This window comes from Musca vetustissima, unplaced genomic scaffold, assembly GCF_032173495.1.
Source record: "Musca vetustissima isolate MV318-11 ecotype Yass unplaced genomic scaffold, APGP_CSIRO_Mvet_v1 utg375642, whole genome shotgun sequence".
Classification (NCBI taxonomy): domain Eukaryota; kingdom Metazoa; phylum Arthropoda; class Insecta; order Diptera; family Muscidae; genus Musca; species Musca vetustissima.
The window spans coordinates 23,607-33,976 of record NW_026881065.1 but is presented as its reverse complement, the minus strand read 5'-3'; the positions used below and the strand labels follow the sequence as shown (position 1 = coordinate 33,976).

At 32.4% G+C, this 10,370-nt stretch overlaps 7 non-coding genes across 7 annotated transcripts; all 7 read right to left on the bottom strand.

Moving 5' to 3' along the window:
• Positions 1-1,588: 1,588 nt before the first annotated feature.
• Positions 1,589-1,662, bottom strand: Trnan-guu (transfer RNA asparagine (anticodon GUU)). Its single transcript has one exon. It is a non-coding gene; the product is annotated as a tRNA-Asn (tRNA).
• Positions 1,663-3,152: 1,490 nt separating this feature from the next.
• Positions 3,153-3,226, bottom strand: Trnan-guu (transfer RNA asparagine (anticodon GUU)). The gene has a single exon. It is a non-coding gene; the product is annotated as a tRNA-Asn (tRNA).
• Positions 3,227-3,978: 752 nt separating this feature from the next.
• Trnan-guu (transfer RNA asparagine (anticodon GUU)) lies at positions 3,979-4,052 on the bottom strand. The gene has a single exon. It is a non-coding gene; the product is annotated as a tRNA-Asn (tRNA).
• Positions 4,053-5,545: 1,493 nt separating this feature from the next.
• Positions 5,546-5,619, bottom strand: Trnan-guu (transfer RNA asparagine (anticodon GUU)). Its single transcript has one exon. It is a non-coding gene; the product is annotated as a tRNA-Asn (tRNA).
• A 597-nt stretch (positions 5,620-6,216) lies between these two features.
• Trnan-guu (transfer RNA asparagine (anticodon GUU)) lies at positions 6,217-6,290 on the bottom strand. Its single transcript has one exon. It is a non-coding gene; the product is annotated as a tRNA-Asn (tRNA).
• Positions 6,291-6,474: 184 nt separating this feature from the next.
• Trnan-guu (transfer RNA asparagine (anticodon GUU)) lies at positions 6,475-6,548 on the bottom strand. Its single transcript has one exon. It is a non-coding gene; the product is annotated as a tRNA-Asn (tRNA).
• Positions 6,549-8,813: 2,265 nt separating this feature from the next.
• Positions 8,814-8,887, bottom strand: Trnan-guu (transfer RNA asparagine (anticodon GUU)). The gene has a single exon. It is a non-coding gene; the product is annotated as a tRNA-Asn (tRNA).
• Between the last annotated feature and the right edge of the window lie 1,483 nt (positions 8,888-10,370).

The window sequence follows — 10,370 nt, the reverse complement described above, 5'->3', positions numbered from 1 at the left end:
CTTTGATAGTCCTTGAAAAATATTTTTAAGAAATCCACGCCTTGATAGTCCTTGAAAAATATTTTTAAGAAATCCACGCTTTGATAGTCCTTGAAAAATATTTTTAAGAAATCCACGCCTTGATAGTCCTTGAAAAATATTTTTAAGAAATCCACGCTTTGATAGTCCTTGAAAAATATTTTTAAGAAATCCACGCCTTGATTGCCCTTGAAAAATATTTTTAAGAAATCCACGCCTTGATAGTCCTTGAAAAATTATTATTTAAAAATTTCACATCTTTAACAGCCTTGGAAATATTTTCAAAAACCCGACGACTTTAATGGTCCTTTAAAAAAATTAAAAAACAAACGCCATTGATAGTCCTTGAAAAACTATTATTTAAAAAATCCTCGGTTTTGAATCCTCCCCTGTGATAACTCTTAAAAATATCTTTTAAAAAATCCACGCCTCATTCCTTGACCCATAACTTAATCTCTTTGAAAATTTTGTCTTAAAAATTCCATATAGTCCTTCAAAAAAATTCACGCCTATAAAACTGAATTCTCATAATAAAATATTTTGAAAAAGTTATCCATAGACCTTAAAAAATTATTTTTAAAAAAAATCCAGGTCTATAGTTTCATAAATAATTTTAAAAAAATATTTTTGAAAGATTCTTAACCATCACTTAACTTAGTACCTTATCAATTTCTTTTAAAAATCCTCCTTATCCTCTTCCTTCAGAAATATTTAAAAAAAAAGATGCAGATTCTTGGCTATAGGTTTGAGAGTCCATAAAAAATCTTCTAAAGTCCTCCTATTACTTTTTCAACAAAAAAACTTTATAGTCTTATAAAAAATTCAATATAATTCATCAAAAAATTATTTTTAAAAAGTCCACCCCATACCTCCGTTAGTAATTCAATACATGTTCGTAAAAAAATCCCCATAGTCATTCAAAACATTATTCTCAAAAATTATGCCTTAATATTACAACGCCATTTTGTTCTACAATATTATAATTTTCTCCCTCTCTCTCTTCCATTGTTTCGTTAAGTATTTTTTTTTCCTTGAAAATTTTCATTATTTCTCAAACATGTATGTTTTATTGCATTCAACAATTCCTTTATGGTATGCAAAAAAATTTTTTTTTTTTGTTAAATAAAATTTTTTTGTTGTTTATTTTTTGCAATTGCATTTGTGTCTTAAAAAAAAACTTGCAGAATGTTGTAATTTTTTAGATATTGTTTTGTTATGTGGAAAATAATGTAGAATATATAATTGTATATATTATATAAAGCAAGTGATTGGTAAAGAAACAAGTATTCAAAAAATTGAAAACTTATTAAAAACAAGTAAAAAAATTAAATAAAATATAAGCATTAATAATTTTTTTACAAATTTTATAACTTAAAAAAATAGTAATAAAAAACTATATCGCCCGCGGGTGGGTTCGAACCACCAACCTTTCGGTTAACATAAGAAAAAACTAAAAAAATATTAAAAAAATCAAAAAACAAATATAAAACCCCATTTATTTTTAATATAAGTATTAACAACCTTTTTTCAAAAATATTATAATTCAAAAAATAGTAACAAAAAGTTATATCGCCCCCGGGTGGGCTCGAACCACCAACCTTTCGGTTAACAGCCGAACGCGCTAGCCAATTGCGCCACGGAGGCAATTTGCCCACTGTGCGCAAATAATGACACATCTACGTTCAAGTTAATACACTTGCAAAAAGTGTTTCTTTAGTAAAAATAGTTATGTTTTTTTCGAATTCGATTAATGCTAAATTATGATATTGACGAACTAATATTAGTTTATCAATAAGATTTCAATATTTATAGCAAACGCCAACATACAAATTTCACTATTAAATAAATAATAAAGTTAGATGTCAATAAATATACCTCGATTTTGTTGATTTCGTTTTATAGACCCTAAAAAGCAAAGTTTTCTTGATTGGGTTATGCTCCCTGGAAGTCATCTTTCACTCCACTCAAAAACCTGCCTTCCATAATTTTGTAAAAAAAATTATATTACTAAAGAAAAAAATATATAAACCAGTGAGCGGAGCAGTATAGTCGGACTGGGCCGACCATACGATACTCTACACAACTACCACGGAACTCTAACTTTCTGCGGATACTTATTCCGAGCCTGAGCAACATTTCATGATATTTGCACCCTCTTGTCCGATTATAGTAGGTCAACAGCACCACTTCCTTACACTGACATATATTCCGAGTATTATTAATATTCAGTGTATCCCTTCTAATTACTGGACCATATTCCCTTCACAGTGAGTTGTGCTGTGATGTTCGGTTTATAATTGTGGCCTATAAATCGACTCGAAAAAAAAACAACAACAAAAAATCGGTCCACTTCACACCTGAGTAACTCCCGGATCTGAGTACGTACGACCATATAATTTGTATCAATTTAAAGGTCAACCACTCCTCTTGGAACTATAAACTTCTCGGGCCTATGTCCATCAGGGATAAATATATACGCCATAGAATACAAAAGTCAGCGCCCATTTGACCAGATAAATATTGGTCAATCTTTACCAAGACAGGCATGCTTATTCTTTAGGTCGATCCCGGTCTTCATGTAAACGTTCGTTCGAGCCATAATTGCAGCCTCTGGAGCGACCTGAAAAACAGATAAAAATTAAATATTTGGTCCATTTTATCCCCTAAATATTAACCGATCATTACCGATAACAATAGGGGTCTTCAAAGGCCAGAACCCTTCCTACATGCAATGAAGATTGGTCCATAACTGTGGCCTGTATCGTGTTTACAAATTATAATGGACAGACGAACGGGCACACATGTGTAGATCGACTTGGTGGGTGGTAGGACCAGTATTTCGCGGCGTAACAAACTCTTGGGGCTGCACAAAGCTATAATACCCCGACAACATAGTTGTGTAGGTTATATTCATAATATATATTATTTTTTTAAATGCAAAATCTCTTAACGTAAAAACATTGTCAATTTTTTTTTAAATATTACTGCAACATTTGCAAGCAATTTCTTTGAACAAATCCGTAAATTTTAAATTATCCATTAAAAGTTGTGAATTTTAAATTTTTAAGCCGAGATTATTCTAGAATACTTTTCATAAATTTTCTCCATCGATCTTCAATATACAAAAAGTTTGCCGCCCCCGGGTGGGCTCGAACCACCAACCTTTCGGTTAACAGCCGAACGCGCTAGCCAATTGCGCCACGGAGGCCATGAAACCTGCTGCCATACAATACTTTATACAAACCAGTTCTTTATAAAAATCGTTATATTTATTGGGGTGGATTGAAACAATATTAGAAACAAAATTATATTTACAGATTTTAACCTACATAATATGTAGCCTCCGAAGAATAGTATGCTAAGTCTGAAAAGTGAGTTTTTCAATAGAAGCTTTCAAAGTATGGAAGTTTCTTGAATCTTACGTGCCATGCTAAATACATTTTTGCTTATAACTTTGGTTTGGATTGGCCGATGATTACCAAAATTTCAGTGAATTTAAATTAAGGACCTTAGTATCTAAAAACGTACAGAACTTTAAAACATGCTATGTCCACTTAGCATACTATGGTTCGGAGGCGTCGATATGAAGAAAATCTAAAATCGTTTTAATTTTTTTCATTACAATAAGCTTATAATTCATTTGAAATAATATAAATAAATATATGAATTTGTTTTTAATAAATTTTAATTTTACGTTGTGTATAGTCTATGACGAGTCATTTCCAGTCGACAAGCTAAATTAATCTGAAAACGGATTTTGAAGTTGTTATTAATAAGAGAACAAATGAACAAAAATGTTCGTCTAGTATAATATGCAAAACTGTCATTGTCTAATGCCTGGAAGAAGGAGTTCGGTTTAATATATTTTTTTTACATATAAGTTACAACATTATTTGTATGACCCCCTTGTTGGTTATTCGAACTTTATTGAAAATTAAAAATCTTCAGGAGAAAATATATCGCCCCCGGGTGGGCTCGAACCACCAACCTTTCGGTTAACAGCCGAACGCGCTAGCCAATTGCGCCACGGAGGCAATGTAACCACTTTGCGTCTACATCTTGATTTAAATAAAAAATTTAAAAGGATATGTCCTGTAAGGATAATAATGTTGAACATGTTTATAATAATCAGTTTTGAGATCTTTTGGTATAAGATATTGTTAACGGTATAACGAATATTCAGTTTAATTCGGGATATGACGAATGGGCAAAATAGTCGACTTTTTACCCTGACTACCGCATATCGAGCCATATTCGCCAAAAAAACGTAAACCTGGAATTTTAAATTTTACAGTATAAGGTTTCTTTTAATAAACCTATTATTTTGAAATTTAGAACTATAGTTTAAAACAAAACTAGTTTATAACAAAACTATAGTTCTAAATTTTAAAATAATTGTTTTATTAAATCTGAATTTATTAAAAGAAACCTTATACTGTAAAATTTAAAATTTGAGGGTTACGTTTTGTTTTTTTTTGCGAATATGGCTCGATATAACGAAAGTTTTCCAAATTAGTTTTTTTATAAAAATTTTTATATTTATTGGGGTGGATTGAGACAATATTAAAAAGAATTATCTTTATAGATTTCTACACTAGATTGCCGAAGGAGGTCATTTTGACCGCTTTTCAATTTCAAGTACATGAACAACTGTGCATATAATGACACTTTTTTTGAAATTTGGTGACTTTTTTATAATAAACGTAATTCTATGTGGTATAAAAAGTCACCAAATTTTAAATAAAAGTGTCATTATATGCACAGTTGTTATTTTACTTGAAATTGAAAAGCGGTCAGAATGACCGCCTTCGGCAATCTAGTGTTAACCTACATATGAAGAAAATGGAATGAAATGCAGACAACTGTTGAAGTGTTTAATTGCAAATAAACCATAGTTACTTTATAAGAAATTTTAGATTCCGTTCAAATTATAAATTGTACAAAACTATTTTTTTTTTAAATCTTCTCATTACGCTGGACTCAGCGCTATATATGCTGATAGTATAATATTACAGTGATTACTCACGACGACACCCTCCGTAATATCAAGAAAGGGATTCTGCCCATCAAAATTTGGTTTGATGTCGTTGGAGTGGAACCACGTCTTTAACTATGACTGTATAGACGCAGTATCATCAATAAGAAGAGGTTACGCGCAAGAATTTCTGGCCAGACTTTTCTAGAATCTCTTGATGTATTTTCTTCAAATAAAACATTCACAAATTTCGTTGTCATCTAGTCCTCTTCTTTCATTCTGTGGTCCTCAGGGGTCAGAATCTATCCAAAAATTTAATCGGGTGGGCTCGAACCACCAACCTTTCGGTTAACAGCCGAACGCGCTAGCCAATTGCGCCACGGAGGCAATTGTGGCCTCAGTTTCCTCAAACAAAAATTTTAATTTAAACATACTTCTTGCATTATAAATTAATATACCCTTTTATTAAAATAACAGGACAGTTTTGAAGTTCATTATTCCTTACTAAAAATTTTTATTATACAATAACAAAAATATCTCAAAAAAAATGACCGCCCCCGGGTGGGCTCGAACCACCAACCTTTCGGTTAACAGCCGAACGCGCTAGCCAATTGCGCCACGGAGGCATGCCATGCCTTTAGGAAAATATTATACATGAATATATAACTGTTTTGAATTTTTGCAAAACATTTTGCAAATTTACAACAAAATATGCTAATCAAGCATGGAAATATGAGATAATGGGAATTCCACTTTTTTAGTTATGTTACTCATAAATAGTTAATAATATGGTGTCTTAAAATGTGGTGTCTTAAAAAGTTTGCCAATGTCGTTTTTTTCATTGATAAGCGAAAATTATTATCGATATTTTGTTAAAAAAATAAAATTGTAAAATACAAACTTGAAGAGTATTGCTAAAATAAAAAATCTTCACAATACGATCTATATACTCAAATAGAGACATATAATTCGGATTATAGAATGAAAAATACGAATTAAGTGTTTGGGCTTTGGAAATCCCACTTGGAGATCATATCAAAATTGATCAATTGATCAACGTCATCGAAATGCCAAATATATACCCAAAGTTAAAACAACCAAAAATGTATTTTTTTCGATGTCAATGTGCCCGGTCGGTAATGGGTTAACATACACCTGTCTAAGTTGACGTCTTTCTATCCACAATATTTGATATAATTTAAAAATTTACAGAAAAAACTAATCGCCCCCGGGTGGGCTCGAACCACCAACCTTTCGGTTAACAGCCGAACGCGCTAGCCAATTGCGCCACGGAGGCGAAGTGACCACTGTGCAGCACAAACACAATAACAAATCAAATTTTATTATTAATTTTTAAAATATTACCAAACTTATTTCATCTCCTCTAATGTTATTGACGTTATTAAATTTAAATTTCTATTAAGAAAAATTATTAAAAAATTTTATTTTAGAAAATAAATAGTAGCAAAAGAAAAATAAATCGCCCCCGGGTGGGCTCGAACCACCAACCTTTCGGTTAACAGCCGAACGCGCTAGCCAATTGCGCCACGGAGGCAATGTACCCACTGTGCTGTTAATACGTAACACATAATTGGCAAACAACCACAAATTCATTCTGTCGCAGAATTTATGTTTGTTCTTTGCAAACTGTGTGCGTACGTATGTTTGTGTGTGTGTATTTCTGCACAAAATACCGTAACTAACATAATGATTAGCATTGCCATGGAAATATGTATGGACTACCGAAAATATAAACCGGTTTCTGTGCTACAAACTGAAAAGAAGATACATCCGTATTTACAGAATATTAGCAAACAAATGTTTAGTTTTGAACATGAGATAATCGCATTCTAAATTCATTCAAATACAGAACAGAGGTTATATTAAAATTGTCATTATGCTTTTAAAACTTCTAAAATCTCAATCTCAATTTGTTGGATAGTTCTTGGTTTTAACCCTAATATGTGCAATGTCCAATTTTCGGTATTTTAAATTTCATTGCCACATATTTGATCTGATGTTCAGTTTTTTTCCTCTTTAAATATTGTAGGCAGGTCCTCCTCCAGCTAGTCCACTTTCTATTAAAATAAAAGGTATAGGATAGGGATAAATAAATCGCATTTCGGCTTTTCAGGATCGACTTTAGATTTTCTTCAGAAATACTTGGTTTATTATGACAAAGACGAAATTTCCCAAAAATTACACATTCCAGAACTTTATTTCATGTATTGACAACAATTCTTATAAAAATTAAATTTTTAGTCAATTTTGTAGAGTTGTACAGTTCAAGAACGAACTAGTTCAAATGAACGATTCACTTAAAAGACCGATTGAACTAGGTCTTACAAATTCGTTCTTTTTAGTTCATTAAAAGAACGAACTGGAATAATCGTTCCTTTTAGTTCAAATGTGAGCGTTTTACTGACCTATTTCGATTTGGTCTAAATGGATGCGACGCCGATCTAGTTTTTTTAAGCCCGTGATTGACTCTTTAAGGGAACCCCACCCATTCTCGATTTTAATTTTTCAAGATTTTCAATGGGCTGGTAAATCAATACCAATGCTTGTTAAGGTTTGTAACTTTGCACATATATATTTGAATATTTAAATAAGAAGAAAAATAATTTACAAAAATTTTTTGTTATGGCTTTGTTGTTGTTTTTTGTAACTAAAGAAAAGTCCTTATTTTTGATGGCGGGCATGATAACTCCTCACTGGAACATCGGAATCCGAAAATTCAAACGGTGTTAGAAAGAGTACATGTCTGAACTAGGATTATTGACTTCGCTCTAAAATTAACAAAATGGCGGACCTTTGAAAAATATTTTTGGGAAATCGCCGATTTTTGTCCACAAACTAAGTTAAAAAATAAGGAAGATCTTCCCCGATTGGCTTTATCCTAGTTCATACGATAGCTATACAATCACAGAGAAACGTGTAAAAATTTGGAATCGATTGGGTTATTAGTTTTTGAGTTATCGTGCCCGCCATTCGCAAAATAGAAAAACGCGTTTAAAGTTTGAGAAGCAACTAAACAACATTGATCGTCAAATTAGAGTGTGAAAGCGATTTAATTTGTACCGGTGGGTACTCCATATTTTGACATGGCTCCCACATAAAGATCCCTTCCAATTGTCGGTATTTTGAGGTAGCATTTTCAAACATAGTAAAAGGCTGTCATTTGGCATTTTGGAGGCCGCTGTAGAAAATTTTCAAAATGTATTGACATAGCCCCTATATATATGTATATATATATATATATTTCGGAATTTGAGGGCTTCAGATGCATTTTTTAATCAAAAAGTTTGGTATTAGGAAGTGGACATTTATATATAGGCAATTCCCAATATAATTTAATGAGGATTTTTAAATGTTTGCTAAATTTGCCCAACTAAAGGTGTGTAATGTGGCATTCCAAGTTATTGGACGGTGAGCACTTTGTTTGGAAAACTATTTTGATCCATAGATCAATAGTTTGACATATTTCGTACATAGAGTTCACCGCATTTTATTATTTTGAAAATGTTATCCGAATTTCCCCAAACCTCTGCTCACCTCTTCTGGCACAACACTTTAGATTTAGTGCAAACATTGGAGGTTTAGATCCATCATAACCCGTAGCTTCCCCACAATTTGAATAATTAATAAAAATTATCCTCTGTTTTGATCTAGGTGATGTGAAATTAACATAATTGAAAAAAATGGCCAAAGGTCTAGATCTTATTATTTTTTCTTTATAAATTTTCCAAATTATACATACATTTTTATAAAAATAATTTATTATAATCAAATAAAACAAAAAAATAAATAAAAACAGTTGCGCCCCCGGGTGGGCTCGAACCACCAACCTTTCGGTTAACAGCCGAACGCGCTAGCCAATTGCGCCACGGAGGCATATAAACATACGTCGACTAACAGTACACACATACACTAGAGGACACACAAACAACCACTTTTAACATAGAACAAACTTCAAACAGAAACGGTTTTTGTTCTCGTTACGGTTGGTTGGCATGTGTACTTGAAATGAGCAGAGGCTATTTATAACTCAAAGAGAAGACAACAGACACACACGTACACAAACAATTATGGCAAACAGAACAATGAAATGGATGCGTACGTTTATTAAATAACAGAGACCTGTAATAGCAAGAGATTTCACAGAGTTCTTGTAAGGAAGAAATGTATGTGTGAGTTTTATCTGCGAGATAATTTAACAGAGATTTTTTAGAGAACATGGGAATGTTAGGTTATTCACATAAAGAGGGTTAAACTAACATATTGGTTTAAAAATGTTGGTTATTTATAAATTTATAATAAGGTTTAAGAGTTGGTATATGGAACATGGCATTGTCTGTTATTGTTATCTGTTCGTAGGTGAATCAGAGTTTGCAAAAACTTATGAATTATCATAAATAATCAAATCTATTTTTAATTCCATCGAAAAATGTATTAAAGTGGAAATTTATTTTATTATTTGTTTATGCAGATAACAAAATTAGTTGGAATGTGAAATCATTTCAACACTATGTTGTTGTTGTTTTGTAGTAGCCATATTGCTTTTACACAATGGGCAGAGGTGACAGACGTTGACTATTAAAAAAATAAATTGCAAAATATTAATACACTCGAGTACCGTTACAGCGAACTCGTAGGGGCCAAGAAAATTAGTTCGTTATATAAAACGTTCGTTATATCCGAAGGTAAGGCAAAACATAAGCAGTGAAAATATTATTTTTTATGCGGATTGTCATCGATAAGTATAAGTATTAAGTATACTTGCAGCAACGTCGTTATAACCAAATTAAAATGAATGTTAATTTAAAACTGGGACCGAATAAATAGTTCCTTATAAAAAAGTTCGCTATATCCGTAGTTCGCCGTAAGAGTAAATATTTATATGAAAATTTAGTCTTACAACTTCGGGACCAGGAAATGTGAACAGAGTTCGTTAAAAAAGATGGTCGTTAAAGCATACTCGACAGTAATTAATCATTTCCGATCCTATAAAGTATATAGTACAGCAACGTACACAGGATTTCATTTCGGGGGGGGGCCCGGTAGTACAAAATGAAAAAATTCGCTGTTGGAGACATAGATTTACTGTGGAAAAATTTCATTTCGGGGGGGGCCCGGGCCCCCCGGGCCGCCCCCCTGCTTACGTCCCTGATATAGTATATTCTTGATCAGCGTAAAATTGTGTGACGATTTAGCCCAGTCCATATGTCTGTTGTAATCCCTCTAGCCTCCAAAGGAATTGAGATAGATCGCCAACATTTTGCATAGAATCGTCATTTGTCTGCAGGCAGGTCAAGTTCGAAGACAGGCTATACGGTCCACGTTTAGGCATAGCTCCCATATTTCGGTATTTTGGGAT